The 17,901-nt window shown below is 42.2% G+C and overlaps 1 protein-coding gene across 2 annotated transcripts in view; it reads left to right on the top strand.

The window, feature by feature from the left end:
- Positions 1-17,901, top strand: part of RORA (RAR related orphan receptor A) — a 352,717-nt gene that overhangs the window by 854 nt on the left and 333,962 nt on the right. The gene's annotated exons all lie outside the window — the stretch shown is intronic.

A 17,901-nucleotide genomic window follows, 5' to 3' on the forward strand; every position in this document is an offset into this window, starting at 1 on the left:
CCGGGGGAGTGGGATCGGGGGGTGGGTGGGAATAGGAAGAGGGGGGTAAGAGAGAAGGGGGAAATGCAGCAATTTAATCCCCTGGTTTATTGCTGGTGCTTGTTGAAGCCGCGCACGCAAACAAGCCGGGCTTCTACCCCCTGCAAAAACCTTGCAAACTTTTATAGCTTCTTTTAATTGCTGCAGGAGGAGGGACAAATGCAATGAAAATATTGAGCGGTGTTTGGTGCTTTCCTGCCCCTCTCGTTTATTGCCTGTGGTATCCGGATGGGTACTGTGCCCCTGAAATTACATAATTTTATAAATATATAAAGCTACAGCAGGAGTATTGGGATTCAAGGGAACAAACTTTTAAAGCTGCAGTGTCCTTCCTCCCCCCTTTTTTTCTCCCCCTCGTCTGTCTCCTTTTGACAGTTTCTCAACTGGTGTGCTGTGGCTTGTTGTGAATGGGGGATCTGTGATTAAACAGGAGATTTGCGGTTTGCGGGTGACTTATTCACTCTGTTGCGCGCTGTTTTCCCTTAATTCATTTAAGTGTATCTCAAAAATTATTTCATCGCGGAGCGGATGATCTCGTAGCTGCTGTTGTTGAGGGTGCACAACTTCGCAGAGGGTCTCCGTGCGCCCGGGGGTTCCCTCGCCGCTCTCCGCCGGCCCCCGAATAAAACGCTGCGAACACACGAGCCCCCCTTTTCCGCCGCCAGCTGTCAAAGCCCTCCTGCCTCAGGCTGCGCCCCGGAGTCGTGCGGGTCGGCTCCGAAGGTGCTCAGGGCGGTGGAAGTTTGGCGTCAGCCGCGGCAGCGCCCGAGCCGCGCCGGCGGCGGGAGAGCCGTGCGGGGCCGGGCGGAGCGGTGCGGGGCCGTGCGGGGCGCGCCGCTCCCGCCGCCGCCGCGGAGCGGGGCCCGGCTTCAAACGCCGCCGGAGTTTGCCGAGACGTGCGAGAGGGAGGAGGCTGCGGCTTTAATTACTTGTAAATAATTTATGAAGCGTTGCTCCTACAAGAGGGGGAGCGCGCTAGAGAGGCTTCGCTCGGTAAAATCCCTCGGTGATGGGTAAAAATGAATTAAATAACGCTATGTAATAATACACACGGCTGTTGAAAGAAATGACGGGCGGAGAAAAGTACGTGCCCGGCGGGAGCGCAGCCCCCTCGGCGGCCGCCCCGGGGCCGGGGCAGCGATGCCCGGGCGCCGGCGGTGGCGAGACCGTCTCTGCTCGGACGGAGGGGGTTCGGGTTGTAGGTTGGAATATGGCTGATCATGTGTTGGCTTGTGTTTTACAGTATTTTTCCCCTTTTGGCCACACCCCCCCTTCCCAGGCAGCTTCCCACTCAGGGAATCCGCGTACAGTAAAAGCCATCGAGATGTCACACGCCGAAACATTTAATTAGAGGCGATTTGCGAGCAGGGAGCGCGCCGTTCGGCGGATGCCGAGGCGAGGAGGAGCGGGCTCGGCCGGAGGAGGCCGGGTGGCCACGGGCGTGTGCGCAGGGAGCGTTTGGCTGCGCGGGGTATATTTAGAGCTTGCGAGAGTGGATTTGGAATGCAAGCGCCTTATGTAACGAGGTTAATCAGAAACACTGGAGAAAATTTCCTTAATTTCTCGGGGAGTTTTCTGGATGTTTGCGGAGCCGGCCGTAGTTCGCGGGTGTTACACAACGCCCCCCCCTCCCGGCTCTCCGGCCCAGCGCTCCGGCGGCGCGGGCAGATGGTGCTGCCGGGGTGCGGGGCCGGCGGGAGGGACCCGGCCACGCCGCCTTTGGGGAGGGGGGCAACTTTGGGATCCCATATATTATGTAACACTCGGCTGTCGCTTCTGTATGGATGCGAAAAAGCGGGGGGGGGGGTGCTGGGAAGCCCGGGCGGTGAGAGTGTTTTCTTGGCGGTCCCGAATCGTTCGGGCTCTGGTACTGCTAACCTGCTGACCCACATGTCCCTCCTCCCCCGGGCCTCGCTGGGGACGGCGAAGGAGCCGGGGCCAGGCGGTCCGGGCGCACGCCGCCGCTCGCCCGGGCTCCCAGTGGCCGCACGCAGGCAGGCACCGCGTTATGTAACAGGCGGAGTGGGAAAGCGAAGGTCAGTGATGGAGGCATCCCCGGCACACAATGGCCAGAGCCCTGGCGCTGGGGCCGTGCGGGCTGCAGAGCGAAATAAAGCTCGCGGCAGTAATTGGCGTGTGGTTTGGAAGGGTTGGGAAGAGAGAGGGGAGAAGGGAAAGGAGAGTGGCAGGGATTTGGGGGAAAGAAAAAAAAAAAAAAAGTGTTTGGGTTTTTTCGGATGATGTAATGGAGTTGGCAGAAAATACAAGTCTACTCCTAGAGTGCAAACAGTAAGAGAATTGTAGCTGGCATTCTGTGCTAATGTTGCATAAATTAGTGTATTGGAAGTAAATTGACCTATACAATACACACCAGCTGATTGTGCCTTTCTGATAGTTCAGACCTGGGGGTACAGAACCACGCAGGAAAACATGACAATGACAACAGTTTGGCCTCCTTGAAGTCAGGATTTGATGGATGGATTAGGTGTTAGGGGTCCCTGTAGACTCGTAGGTTTGGGGTTTTTCTTTTTTTTTTTTTTAAGCTATTGAAATTGAACTTGGTTTCTTGCCTTTTTGTTTCTAATAGGGTCCTTTATATCTTATGGCAACAATGTGACCTTAATGTGTGACTAGTAGAGGTGAAACTATTTTTAGAACTGTTACCTTTTAAGCTCATATGTTCAGCTGTGTATTGAGTTCAGAAATTTACTTGTTTGGGTCCTAATTCTGCCATGTGTTGTAAGCAGGCAGTCTGGACTCTCATGTGAACTGTGTAGAGGACAGATACAAATACAAAGATATTTAGGTATGTGTACACATTTATACACCTCTCTAACTGTCAAAATCCTTATTTTTGACTCAGCAAACACTACAAATATTAGTTTCATATCCTTAATTTTCATAGCTGCACACACTGCAAAGCTGCTTTGCTACATCAGGGTTTATAATAACCAGTGTACGTAAGGAATGAGGAAAACAAAATTAAAGAGAGGACTGCTGATGGAGAATTGGGGAAAGTTTGCTGTGGAATAAATTCTCAAGTGAAGCTTTAGTTATTATAATATTATAACTTCAGAATACTTTATTGCTTGATATGCAAACCTGTCTGTATGGCCAGATCCTTACATAACTTGATTTTTATTTTTCAGAGGTTATGCTGGTTTTGTTGCTGTGCAGAATAATTAACTTGAAAACGTAAATTCTGAGTTAACAAAAGCACTTTTCAAATGGGGAGTTGTTATGTGATGTATTTAATATATGGGGGCATGCATGCATACTTGCATGCTTCAAAAAATTCCCTGCAGTCGGATATGAAAACTGATTGTTAGGAAATTGTCACCATAGTGGAAAAAGCAGGAAATGGATTAAAAGGCCTGGTTTTCCCCCAGAGGGATGTTTTTACTGCTGACAGTAGTTGTTAAAATTTTCTGATGACCAGTCACTGACCAGCAGGTTGGATTTCAGTCTGAGTGTGTGTGTGTGTGTTCTGCAACAAGGGTCTGTGGTTTGCCATGCTTGGTAGAAGGAATGCTTCCCTCACCAGCTCTGGCCCTGGACTGTGGCTTTTAGTGACATTTATTTCACTTTGAAGGCTTTGAGTTCTACCCATGCTGCAATCTCAGGCTTAATATTCTATTAGTCCCCCTAGAAATAGTTGTAATTGAATAAACTCTATTTTAGTAGAGAACTACAGTCTCATTAAAAAGCAAAGTACATAAAAAGCTTTTAAATCTGCTAGAAAATGCTTAGTTTGTATGGAGCTGAGCTCTTGGTCTCAGAGGTAAGTCAAGAGAGGATGTCTTGCTGAAAAATACTTAAGACAGCACTTACATCATTGGATGGTGCTATATGCAAATACTTATGATGCTTAATATTTAATAATTGAAAACTGCAGCTGTTTAGGTACCTGTTCTTCTTTTCTTGCTGATGAGGTTCTGAGGTATTTGCTGTTGTTCAGAGCCCTTTGGATGTCATCTGTTTATCCTGATCCTGTCTCTACTGGTAGATTGTGGCATATTGCTTTTGTGCTTATTTTTAAATTTGGGTGATGCTCCACAAGTAGGGATGTAACATCATTAATAGTGACAACAGTAGGCTTGTGGTGGTCTTTTCTTTGTAAATTTTTTGTCCTAGATTTTATCAGTTTCTGGATCTAGACTGTTCTACAGAGCTTAGCCACAATACAAAATTTTGCGAGTTGTTTTTAGGAGGACTCTTTGAATTTTGTAAATTTGGATGCTTCCTGTAGATTCTTTGGGTTGCCTTTGCCATCACTGGGGACTATTCTGCATGCACCACTGATTTTGTCCTATTCTGGTAGATGATATGTGCTTTGAATCCTTTAAAGTACAGCATTGTTTTAAACGTTTGTAGCATAGGAGCAATAATAGCAGCAGTATGTTGTTCTCCTAGGAACAATGCAGTTCTCTTATTCCAATAAACCGTAACCTATTCTCTTATTTTATTTGCTTGAGAAACATCTCAGGAGCTCATAAACCAGTATGTAAATACTGTTATCATTCAACCAAATGCTGTAATTTTACTAAATAAAGAACATAGTTTGTAATGGAGATTAACGGGCTGTGTGACAATTTCAGTTTTGGGTACAGCACTGCATCTGAATGGAAGGAACAATTTCAGTCCTGAGAGGTTTTTTTTTTTTTCTTTTTCCCTTCTGGTATTTGTTTTTAAGCTACAAAAATAATATGTTGGGGAAAAACCTGAAATGACTCCGTTGATTTTGCTGGATTTAATCTGAGAATTATCCCAGTGAAAAGGGGAAAAACCCAACCTCGTTTTAAATGACTGTGATATCTGTATCACTCTTGAAATTAATTTGTGAATAGGTGATCCGTTCTTTACTGAAATATTTTTAAGAGCGTGTTTTCAGTGACAGGCACTTGTAGGAACAGATAATTAAAAAACAAAAAAAAGAATTTGAAGTATTTAAATGCCCTGGAAGTGTGGGTGCTGTGCAGCTTGGGGGTTGCTCACAGCTCTGTGCTTCTCGCTGCTGCTCGGGGAGCAAAGGGGCTGCAGTGGCAGCTGCAGCTGCTGTCACACAGCTGTTCTGCAGCAGGCAAAGGGGAAGGGGAGTGCTGGGCCCAGGTAGTTCACAGGAGCTGTCTAAATGCACTAATGCACTCGACTCAGGCCCTTCCATTCCTGTGCTGCAAGGCAGCTGCCACCCCTCAGCTGTCTGTCCATCCTGGCAGCTGTCTGTCCATCCTGGCGTTCTGGCAAGAGGCTGCCTGGCAGCCCAGGGCCTTTGGGTGGGATGCTGGAGTGGGGAGCAGAGTCTGCTTCTCAAGAGAAGCTGAATTCTTTTTTTTCTGTCACACTTTTACCTGGACCTGAGTGTGCTGTGGAGGTTCTGCCGTTTTCCATGGCTTTGGCAGAAGAGGAAGTTCTGGTGGGTAAAGTGTTGAAGAAACTTCCTCAATGTGTGGAAGCATCCACACTTCATATGCAGATCTCTGCTGTCTTCTTTTCTTTAACTCTTTTTTCAAGTATTTTGTGTTTCACCTATTGCTGAGGCTGTCTTTGTAGCCCTGATAATCACTTCTGGAGATGTACTGTGCAGAGCTGTTGGTTTTGTATGTTCTCACAGCTGGCAGACAAGTCACACATCCTTACCTGCACAGATTCTTACAGGTGTGCAGAGGAGGGCCCTGCAGAGCACAGTCTGAGTCCCCTGCTGTCACCAGACCCGTGCTGCACATTTGGTGTCAGAAACAGATCCCACTTCGTTTTGGGGGCTCTTAGGGTTTTTTTTTTTCTGGTGCTGGTGTCCTGATAGGAGACTCCTCTACAGCTTTGTTGTCTGATGATTAGAAACCTTCTTTTCACTTCTGAGTAACTGTATTCACAATCAGTTAGCTCACTTGCTTCTTTAAATGTTTTCTATAAAACCTCTGTGGACTGAAAATGAAGAAGAGCCTGGTATTTTATTTTGTGATAGCTGAACTAACAGCGAGCTCTGTTCAATGACTCACAGTTTAGCACTTCAGCATATCTGTTGTAGATGGTCTGTGCTGATAGAAACATGAGAACAGTTTGGGCTGTGTGTCAGGAGGAGTTAATTGTCTAATTTCTTGAATGTAAAGGTTGTGAATTATTCCTCATACCCTTATCTGAAGTCTCATCTAGGTATGTTTCATTCTTGGCAACAACTGAGCTCTTCAGAGACTAAGTGTATTGGGGTGTGTGTTTTCATGAAGAAATTGTGGGGCTTATTTTACAGCAGTTTAATCCTATAGTTTAGCCTCATTGCACTGCTCATTTGGAAGGATCCCCAGGTGTTTTTAACACTATTGGGAACCATTTTGCTTATTACTGAAATCCAGCCACTTCTTGTGTGGAATCTGACAGCTGTTTAATGGTGCTCAGCCATGCTAAGCAGATCAGAACGGAAAGTGAAGAATACCATACCTGATTGAAACACTCAGAGGGATTTTGGATACAGATAATATAATTATCTGCATTGGAATTGGGTCAAACAGCTCTATTCCTGTAGAAAATTACTAGATATTTTCAGTGGCAGTGTATGGTCAAGAAATTGGTTTGAAATACCTTCCTGAAAATGATACCCCCAGCAGTGAGATAATTGAAGATCCTGCTGCTTACCCTATTGTGATCACCAGTTGCAGAATGATCAATGTTTTCAGGTATTTCTGGATGTATTAATTGTTTGGTTCCATGCTGGTATGTGAAATCTTCTAAACCAGGGGGGACGCCTGGGATGTTGCAGGTCTTGCTTTGTAAAGCAAATTTCTTTTCTGGTGAATTCCTTAAATAGTGAGTTCCTGTCTGTGAAATGTGCTCGTATTCACAGAGGTTTTAAAAATGGTTTTAGGGGATCTCTTGACGCTAAGCCAGAAGGGAATGGAGGAGGTGGGTGTCAAGCCTTGTCTTTTGAGGATATTGGTGTCTGTGGGGAAAATACAGCTCTTTTCCAGTTGTCTTCAATTTCACTTCCCATGTAATCTGGCAGAACAGAGTATAAACAGAAGATCTGCAAAGGAACAGAAGTCAAAATTCCTGATCAACTGAATGTACATAAATGTCCTAGTAATAATGACCAACTGCAGAGTCTTTCATTTGTAATTTAATCTAATAATTTCCATGCACTTCTGAAGGAACACACTATGAAGCTGGCAACTTCAGAGAAATTGCTGCGCTGTTACAAACAGCGTTTGAGCTGGCATTATAACAGCATGATAGATTGTGAGATGGAGAACAAAGTTAGTGTGGAAACTGAGCTGAGAGAAATTGCCAGCAGAATGTGAGAAAGCAGAGTTGGATTATGATAACCTCCCTTGCAGAATCAAATTAAACCATTTTAAAGGCTTTGTTGGTTTTTAGTTTGTAGTTGTATTATGTATTTACTTCACATGGGTGCAGGAGATTAATGAGGCAGGTGTAGTGATCATGGGGTGAAAAACTGTGGTGCTGCTGTTCTTTTTAAATGTTTCATTTCGTACAGACTGTGGGGTATTTACAGCATTAATTAACAATATGTCTGTCTGCTTTAGTTCTGCAACTGCTGAAATGTATTGGAAGTATTTAATATGCAGAGGTGATGGAAATTATAACTCCTAGAAGGAGGTTGGACAGAGAACCCCCTCTCCCTTTTTTTTCATTTTTTAAAAAAAATATTTTATTACACTTATAAATATCGTTTTAAATGGCATGCTTGTCCAAAGAGGTGGTTAGTGTGAAGAATGGGAAATATATGGCCTGGAACACTGCAGCTAGGTTTGACAATATGGCTGAAAGAAGACAGAAGGAAAAACCTAAATCAAAGCCCAGAGGCAGACCATGTAGCAAAGTGCTGTTGATGTGCCTTCAATAGCTTTGCCAGCTCCTGACCTGTGAGATAGAAATTTTTTCCATAGTTATGTAGAAGTATATACCATGCACTTCTGAAATAAATCTATATGCAAAACTGTAGACACCATTGGGAAATTTTAAATTATGTATTAGTAGAGCTTGGCCTGACTGTTTTGGCTCTGAAGCAAGGTCTGTTAGATACAGTCAAGGATAAAACCAAGGCCAAGACTTGTGAAATACTGATTATGGGGTTGATTTTATTCCTTTTATTTATTAAAGTAGGATTTCCCCTCAGAGTTTCTCTTCAAATGTAGAGGTAGGAAAGAATGTCTTTTTATGAACTAATAGATGACTGCCCAAGTCTGTACCACATGTAAATCAGAGGCCTCTGCTGCATTACATCTTTTAACTAAGGGCAGAAAGGTAAGGTTTAAACTATTTCTTTGTAAGAAGTATTGAAATTTGATAAGACAGGCTAAAATACAGCTTTTGCTAATACTTGAAGTAAGAAACCTGTCAGCATAAAGCATCTCCTGAATCCTTTGTATATTAAAAAATAAAATAAAATGAAACCAATCTCAAAGGAAACTAGGGCATATCAGAAACCTCTGTCTGAGTCCTGCTTCATTAGTGTAATCTTCAAGAGGAGTTTTGTTAGTCATTTGTGTTGTCATTATAGAAGTTAGGAAAGGGTCCTTTACTGCCTGGGTTGTTAGAGAGGCCTTTTAAAAACTCCAATGAAGTATACTCTGGACTGTTGACATCTTGTGTGGAGTCACAGTGCTTCTAGAGAATACATGGAAGTCACTCAGAGCACAAAAGCAACTCTTTCCAGGACTGGTGCTTGGAGGAATAATGCACAAAGCAATGTACAGTGGTGGTGTACTTTCAGTCCCTTGGCAATCTTGCCAATCCATCAATAGCCAGACAGGCCTTACACTTGGAGAGTCTTTAAAAAAACAAACCACTACATTGTTTCTAGAGATTTCATTTCCACTCAGCGCTCTTAATGTTGTAATTTTCTGCTGGAATCAGGTGTATTTTTAAGAAGTGATCTGATTTTCATGAGTGTGAATCTGGCAGAGATCAGATTAGGCCAGTCCTATGTTGGCAGCACCAAAGCTGCCCTTGACTATTAGAGGTGTTCTGCTCTCCTGGCAGAAGTCTGGGTCCTGTGACAGTTGATGTGTGTGCTTAATACTGCCCATCCTGGATGGTTCTGTTGATGTCAGTGGTAGCACTTCAGTGCAGGGTAAAACTAAGGGGTGATTAATTCACCTAAAAGATAAATTAACTGTAGTTTTCACAGTAGGTAGGGCTGGGTGAGCAGTTGTAATTATTTTGGCATATACATTGTTACCTTGATATAATTTTGCTTTCAGGATCATACTGTGGCTTCATTGCTGGAGAAGAATTTCTATCCCTACTTCAGAACAGCTGTTAGGAGATGAGCAAGAATTTCCTCAGGTACAGAACCTGAGTTGCACTTGTCTGTTGCTGTATATGGAGTGTGTTTGCTAAGTTTACTAAAGGTTTTAATTTGTAGCTACTGACATCTTAGCTCTGTTCTTAAAACAATCAAAAAGTCTTTTTTGTTTTGTGATGGAAAAAAAATGAAGGGAAAGGTGAACTGATTGTAGAAATTTTGCTTCAGAGAATTTAATAAGCTGACTGTTGAGGTGGCCTGCCTTATTGGCATTTCTCTCTCAATATTGGCTGCCTCTAACATGGTTTGATCATAACTGAATTATTTTCCTGGGTTTTTTTGGTTTTTTTTTTTTCCCCCCCCGAGTAAATCACACTATACCACTTGGCTTCCTTTTAGAGATTCACAGTTCTAGTCCATGAAAACTTGCAGTTGTTATTTTTTTGTATGATAATACCCCAGTGAAATCAGCAGGCCAGGTCAGCAGTATCCCAGAGATGCTTCAGTGTGACATGCAGTGTAGAATCCAAGGCTGTGCGAAAGAACAAGGGAAGATTTTTTTGTTTTGTTTTTGAAACGGAAGCAAAATCCTTCCAAAATTCTAGCCAGTCAGTAACTTTCCCCAGCAGTGCTCAAGGCAGTCTGTCACTAAAATCTTTGGTTTCAATTCTCTGAAGAAACACTCCCCCATCCAGCATTCACCTTAGAGAGGATAAGGACAAAAGCTTGTGGATGAAGGCAGGATTAGCAGAGCAGCTAGGTTTACAGATAACCAGGAGCTTCCATTTAGCAAGCTGTGTTTGGCCTCAGTGTTGGGTTTCCAGCGTTCCCAAGTCCACCTTCCTGTTGTTTTCAGCCCACTTTAGGGACTGCAGAAATGGCTTGTCACAGATCTCTGCAATTGGCAAGTCTCCTCAGAATTTCTTCCACGTATCCTTTGTTTTCTTTGCCACAGCAGAGGTTCAAAGCAGAATGTCTGTAGGGATTTGAGAGCAAATGATCACAAGTGGCGAGGTGGGGACTCATGCCAATATACTGAAAATATTTTGTTGCATTGCTTTTCTCTGCACACAGCAGAACGCACACTGGAAGCAAACTTGGCTCTGGAAAGGCAGCAATAGAAAATGTAAAAACAAACCCAGAAAGGAAGTAAATGAAGCCAAAGGGGGAGCAGGGTAGTTTTGGGTAATGAACAGTAAAAGAAAGATGTGGAACTTAAGGAAGAAGTGTAATGAAAGGGCACAAAAGAAAGATGACTGATTTGGAGAATGGCCTGGAAAAAAAACCCCAAACATTTGCAAAAGGACTGGAGCAGTGGGGGAAGCACAGTGTCTGCTGAGGGGAGGGGAATTTACTGCCTTATTTCCTCTGTACAATTAATATATTCTTATTCTGTGATCTTGTCTTTGCTGTGGAATGCAATAAAATGTGTTTTAGTGCATGGTGTGGTCTCAGACAGTTGCCTCAGATTTGCTTCAGCACCCTGTTGTTTCCAATGAGCTCTGACTAAATTCTTTTGCCACAGATGTTGTGCTAATGTGTTATATGAATTATTTGTCTTATCTCAGTCCTGTGAAATTAGAAGCCCTTTCCCACAGTGTGTTAAGCAGATTAAAATGAAAGCCTGTTTTTATGGTCCAGCAGCAGTGCAAATATTTGGAAAAAAAAATAGAGGAAAGAAAAAGAGTTGTGAACTAACTGTGGGGTGCTGTGAGGACTCTATGAAGCAAACACATCTTGTCACATAAATGGTGAGATGGCAAGTTCCCAGCTTCTCTTGAAGAGGCTTATACTGTTTTCCCTGGTGCCTTTTTTGGGGGGGAAGAGCTTGGGATTGGTAGTTTCTACTAAGGTACCTGTTGTTGTTGTCATTTGGCATTAATTTGTGAGGCATTTCTGGAGAAGTTCCTTCTTCAAACCCTTGTCAGTGACTTGAGGGCTGCATTTATTTTGAGGTAGGCAGTCCTGGGACAGAATTTGGGCTCTTTGGAAAAGCACTAAACATAATATTAGAGGCTACTAGCAACTGTTTTTTGTTTGTAAGAGAAATTACTTTAAAAAGTAGTCAAGTGATGGTACACATGAAATTCAGGATTCATGTTACTCTCTGTCTTGAATTCCTGTCTTGTGTCCTTTCTCCCTTAAGAGCAGAATATATTTTAGTTACAGCAGTACTTTTATTTATACTGACTTACTTAAATCTTAGTGTCACAACATTCCAAGATACTTTGGAACTGCTCTCCTACCTGTGTGGTAATTGTCACAGAAACTCTAAAGCTATAATGAATTTATTGTGGACATGATGTGCCTAAGACTGTGTTTGGGCAATAACTTAATTAAGGCATCACATTTTGTTGTGATATATGTGAGGGGACACTGTAATGTGTGAGAGGGGACAGAGTAAAGGTGGGATGTCAGAGTGAGCATTTTATGGATTCTGGACTCTGTTCCCATTTCATTCCTTTATTTATTATTATTTTATTCCTCTTATTTCCCTGCATGGAAATAAGGAATTGCATGTTGCTGCATCAGGAATGTTGCTCTTTCAGGTCTGTTCAGGCCATGATCAGAGTTGAGAAGTCTTGGAAGTGCTTGTGGGCCACACTCTGTGCACAGAGTTCTGTGCTGAGATGTGCTGAGGTTCAAATGGTGGGTACTCAAAAAGGCAGAAGGTGTAAGAGAGGTGCCCCATTTTTCCCTGTCTGTGGGCTGAGTTAGCAGCACCAGACCATTGAAGTGCTATGAAGGTACTTGAAAGTTTGACTTTTGAGGTGTTCATGTCCCCCAGAAGGACAGATATGAAGAAGTTTGGCATTTTTCCCTCTGTCCATGTTGGGTGAGGAGGCAGCAGCTGCGCCTTAATGGTTTTCCTTCTTGCCCAGCATCTGGTCTCGGTGTCCTTTTGTCAGACCAGCTCCATGCCCGTGTTCTGGGATACCTGTGGGTTTTGTTGGCACAGGAATTGAATATTCCACACTCTCCCTGACACTGCAGGCTGAACTGCTGCTGTGGGTGCAGCCATGCCAGCAGAAGGGAGCATTTATCAGTTTGCTGTGTGTAGCAAAACCAGCATCATTGTTTTGGGTTTTTTTCCTTAAAAATTCCCCTCTATTGAGTTATAGCTTGATGTGCTGGCGGTAGTGGGGGCTGGGGAGGACAGCAACTTTATTTGTCATTGCTGTGTTAGCAGAGGCTCTGCTCTACAGGCAGTGCTTAACAATCCTCAGGAGATTGCAGGGATCTGTCTCTGCTGAGCACTTACCAAGGTGCAGTTATACCACTGCTGCTCAGTGGGGTTACATGGTTTTATATTTATATTTATTTATAGGACAGACTTCAGATTCCCCAGCAAACTGGACACTGCAGACCTGGGGTGTGCAACAAAAACGTTTTGCAGTATGTTATGTATTAAAACTTGATAAAAAATAGATGAATGGCAGGGGTAGGAGGTAAGCAATACTTCTTTTGGTGGAAGTTCTTATGTGTTACAGGTATTTTTCAGCATACTTTGACCAGATCAGCACAGAGAGACTTGGTTTTAGTCTGTCTCTGCTAGTGTCTGATTTTTGCAACCACATTTAAATGTAAATGTAAGCAGTTGAAGTTTTTTTTGTAATCTCTATATGATATTTCTCCATAAAAGTAATTACAGTGTAATGTTTTAGACATGAACACATCGCTTTTGATTTGCCCTTTTTTAAAAAATATTTTTCCTGGTTTTGCTATTTTGCCCTTTTTTTCCACATTTAAAGCAGAGAGACTTATAACTGGACCTTCCTGAGGGGAAAGTTTTATACACATAAACCAAGAATGTATAGTGAATAATTAAGCTATATTAAAATTAAAGCATTAGAGATTTTTAATACCTTGAAGGTAATTTAAATTTAAAACATACTTTAGATTTCAATCATATGAAGCTATTCTGCATTACTTCCACCAGCCTTTATTAAGGACTGAGCACTCTACTTGCCAACTTTTAGAGATTACACTTTTATTTGTAATTTGTCTTCTAATGTGCAGTTAATAGCAATATGGCAATCACTTAGTTTTGCAAAATCAGGTATGCTTCTGATCTGTAGAGAAGTTCCTATTACATGTAAAAACACTTTATTCAAGGCATTGCCATAATAATTAGCCTCTTAACATTTTCCTTAAAGACAGTTTGAAGCAAAAATTCCTTCCAATTACACAGATGTGGTTATTAACTTGTTTCCTATTGCTGTTTGAATTCCAATTCAAATATTAATATTCCATTAATATTCCAGATGGGAGGGTATCCATTCCTTCACATTTGTTTCAAACCTCACATGGTGAGACTGGAAGGACGTGGTGTGGATGTGATGTGCTTTTCTGACTATCCCATTTGTTCACCTGGATCCAGGTGTCCAGACTTGCTCTGCTCAGTATGGTGGGACAGGGGTCTGAAATGTCCATACTTGATATTCTTTTGTGCTGCAAGAGGTTAATTCAGTTTGCTGTCCCTGGTAAGAGTCCTCACTGTGGCCATTGAGTTACCAAGAGGCAAAGGTCTTGCAGGAGAGTGCAAAGCAAGAGCCATAAACTCTGTTTGAATTCCTTGCCAGCAGTGTCTCTGTGGTTCTGCCTGGTCAAATCCATACCTAGAAGCTGAAAGGGATGGTTGGGCTTTAAAATCTCCTTTTCTTTGGACCCCCTTCCCCCTGTGTTCTCCTTGTGCAGTGTGTGTGAGGTGACCACGGCAGCACTCAGGGACCAGAGGCTGGTGGGAAGGCTCTGGTTTATGGCCACACCCGACACTGCTGCAGGTTCTGAGCTTGAAATTCGAGTGTTTGCTCCATGGTATCATTAACCTCAAAGACTGTTTAAAGTGAGCTGGAGTTTCAGATGTGAGATGTGAAAAGAATTGAAACACGGTGTGTTATGTAACGTTGAGTTGCTAGTATGCGGTTGTGTTACAGAGAAGGATTAAGGGCAAATTTTATCCAAAGGCACTTTCAGGAACGAGAGATATCCAAAATATTGTTAGTCATCCTTTCAGCTTTTTATTAGCAGTATCTTGCTGAGACAGGTGATTGTTAAAATGGGAAAGGAAATCTGGTTGTTAGTTCCAGTCTGAAGCTGTATTTAAGTGAACCTTTTCCAGCAAAGGGGAGATGGATCACTGCTGTGGGCTTTAGCCAGAGAAACAAACCTGAGATCTGCTTTTTAATTCATGTGTTCAGCACTGGAGAAAGCCGTGTTTGATAAGACTTTGGAGTAAAAAGGAGGTGTGTGTACCCTTCAGAAGCTGGAGAGGAGATGGAATTTTGGCTGTCAGTTGAAATGGACTCTTTTCATGTCAACCTCCAAAGCCACAGTTCCCATAACTGAATATTGCGCTGTGCATGGTACACCTCATGTTTCAAACACAGATCAAATTCAGCTGTAGGTTTGAAATGGAACTGAACTTCCTGGCCAAACATCAACAATACCCCTCCAATCTTAGTATGAGGAGCTTGAATTGAGGCATCGTGCAAATCCTGTTAATAATGTAATGATTCTCCATTAATTCTCATCACATTATGTCAGTTGATTTTCAGCTACTTGATCCATCATCATTTTGTCAGTTCTACTGAAGACTCTTTTTATATTCAGCTATTAAAAATGGTTTTGGTTTCTGTTGATTCTCTAATTTGTGCATCTTTCCTGAGATCACTGATGTCTGAATTAAAATTCCCATTTTAGGAATAGAAATATCTGTTGAAATTCTTTCTCCTTACTTCCTCAATACTTACATGTTGTCCTTTTGAAGTAGGTTGTACTGCATCCCAAGAGATCAGGTAAGCTTCTGGTCTCCTTGCTGTTTGAATGTTGCTAATGCAAGTGTTACCAAGATATTATGTGTTAAATATGCAGCAAAACAACATTGATTTCTTTCCTTCTTTTCTGTATGGTGGAAAGAAGCAGAATAAATTTTACTCTTAGCATTTATCACACCCAAGTGGGAGTAATTTTTCTAACACAGGAATTATTTCTAAAATGTTCTTATATTTATTCAAACAGTTTGTTTCAGCTTTCATTTCTGAGCAGATTTCTAAAGAGCTTTTTTTCCAACATGAAGATGGTGGGAGCTGGTGGATATTAAACTTTAAAATATTCATAGTCCTGGAGGAAAGGTAGATCATCAGGAAAAGAAAATGAACATTGCTTAATTGATAATGACGTGTCTGCTGTGTTTGCTTTCGTGGAACAGTTGTGAAAATTCATCTCCCCTTATGGGTCTGTGTCACTTGGAAACTCTGAGCCATATTTATAATTGGGATCTGTAAGCTTTCCTGTATTTTAGATTGAGTGCCAGCTGGGAAGATGGAAGTGCCAGGGTAGGTGCTTCCTTCCCCTTAAGGGTGGGTCACAGTAGAATTCAGAAACTGGAATTATCCAAAACATTGTTACTCATCCTTTCAGCTTTTATTATCTCAGTAGAATTAACCAGCTAGATTAAGCTATGAAGGTTCCATTCAAAGCATTTAACAAGAAGTTTCATCAAGTAATTCTAAAAGAGCAAAGGAAGGGTTCAGGTAACAGCAGATGCAGTGATAGCCCATGGGTAGAGATTATCTTCCAGGCTGGTTTTTCTTAATTGACAAAATCATAACAAATGATGCACTGTTGGTATCAAAATTTAGTGACCAATTAATGGAGACAAGAAGATGTTTTTGTTTCAGAAAATGGATGTGGTGAACAACTGGAGCAGATGCATGTTTGCTCATAAATTGCTAAATGGATGCATTGGAGTACTGCTTCTGAAAGATAAACAGCTGGGAAAGAGTTAGAGCAAGTGTTGATTTTTGTCTTTGGAAGATAAGTACTGGCAATCAAACTAATAAAAATAATGTTCCAGTAGGTTATTATTTACTGACTGGTATGCTGTTTTGTGTTGAAAGTGTAATGGAATTGAGGTCTCCCTCCACAGAGAGTTCATAAGCTGTGTTACACTTGCCTTGTGTTGGAGTAACTTTGTTTAACTGTTTTGCTTTTTCTTCTCTGTGCTGCTTGTGCTCCAGCCTTTTCAGTCTCTTGCCTGTAGGTATTTCTCACTTATTTATTTCTTATATATCTTATTCCTCATTTATAGCCAGTGTTTTTCATGGTGAGTAAACTTTGTGATAGTTTAATGAAATTTAGCTTTGCTCATCTCTGTCCTAACAACCTTCCTTCTGGCTAGACAAAAATAAGCACCAGTCTCTTTGAAGACATTTTTATGTACAGATTTTTTTTCAAGTAACTTTAACTGATTGCTGAAAACATCTAAGATTATGGGCTGGCAGTAGTCACTACCAATTCTGAATATTAAAGAGGCACTATCTAATGTTTCCTAGGCCAAGTCCCTGTTAAAACAAGTGCTCTGGTAAGGGGAGCTGCCAGCCCAGCCATGTTTCAGGTACCATCACAATTTGTTGTTTTTTTTTTTTGCCATGCTGGTTACCAGTGCTTTTGTTTTTGCTTATATTCTCTTTGTAAGACTCAGCCTGAGGGAAGGGAATGGTTTTTTTTGTGAAATCCTCTGAAACTTAATTGCTTAGACTAGATGAGAGCAGACCATAGAGCCCCACAGGTGCAGCCTGTGTGAATGGCCTCTGCTCACTGGAAGTGGCAATAAACACATGCAGGGGTTTCAGTGGCTCTTGGAATGTTTCCTGCACAACCCTTTACTTTTAAATCAGTTTGTGTACAGTTTACAAAAAGTAAAAGTAGTGCTGGGTTTTTGTTTGCTTTTGCCTTTGTGGTGCTGGATATGTGATCAGTATTGTGTGGCATGAAATAGCCATGCAATGTAAATAACACAAAATAATAAGTCTTATCAAACAAGCAGAATAAAATGTGTGGGCTGCTACAGGCAGAAAGACAGTATTCATAAAATGAGTTGCTGTGCTGCTGTTGTCAGTGATACACCCAGTCAAACCAGTGGCAATGTACATAAGGACTTCTTGAAATGGGAATATTTTGATCATTACTTTTGCTCTTGCTTTAAATGATAAGTTGTAACTAAAAAAACCAGTGTAGGCTCTCTTTCTCCCCCAGTCAGGCTGATGTGTGGAATTTGCACCTTCTGTGGCAGGTAGGGCTGCCTGAAGTGTCTAGCCTGAAGTATAAAGAGTTATTTCCTCCAAGAGTGATTAGTACTCTTCAGTTTAGATTTGCCAAGTAAGAGAGGGTGTATTCTGCTGCCTACATCAAATTTCCCCCTGATCCTTTCATGGAGGTTCAGCGTATGCCAATGACCCTAAAGAGTTCTGGCAGAAATGAGGAGAAATCCTGGTGTGGTATCCTGAGTGGGGCTTGTCTCTGGAAGCATAAATCCTGAAGAGCATCTGGGAGCTCCTGTTTGGGCTGAGGAAAGAAATATGAAAATATTGTTTGTGTCATAGCTGATCAATGGGCAAATCAAAAACCCTGCATAATACAGAATGAGAAGGAGCAGAAGATGAGAGAAACCTCTTCTGAGAGGCTTCTGATGTCTGGAAACCAAATGAGTGAGTAATGTTTTGCAATGGCTTCAAGTGCTTGGTGTAGATAATAGTGACTGTAAGCCATGGAGGAGTGCTCTGTGTGCTGACTCCCAGCTGCATTACTGGGTGTTGCAA

This window comes from Passer montanus, unplaced genomic scaffold (assembly GCF_014805655.1).
Source record: "Passer montanus isolate IOZ18808 unplaced genomic scaffold, ASM1480565v1 scaffold5, whole genome shotgun sequence".
Lineage (NCBI taxonomy): Eukaryota > Metazoa > Chordata > Aves > Passeriformes > Passeridae > Passer > Passer montanus.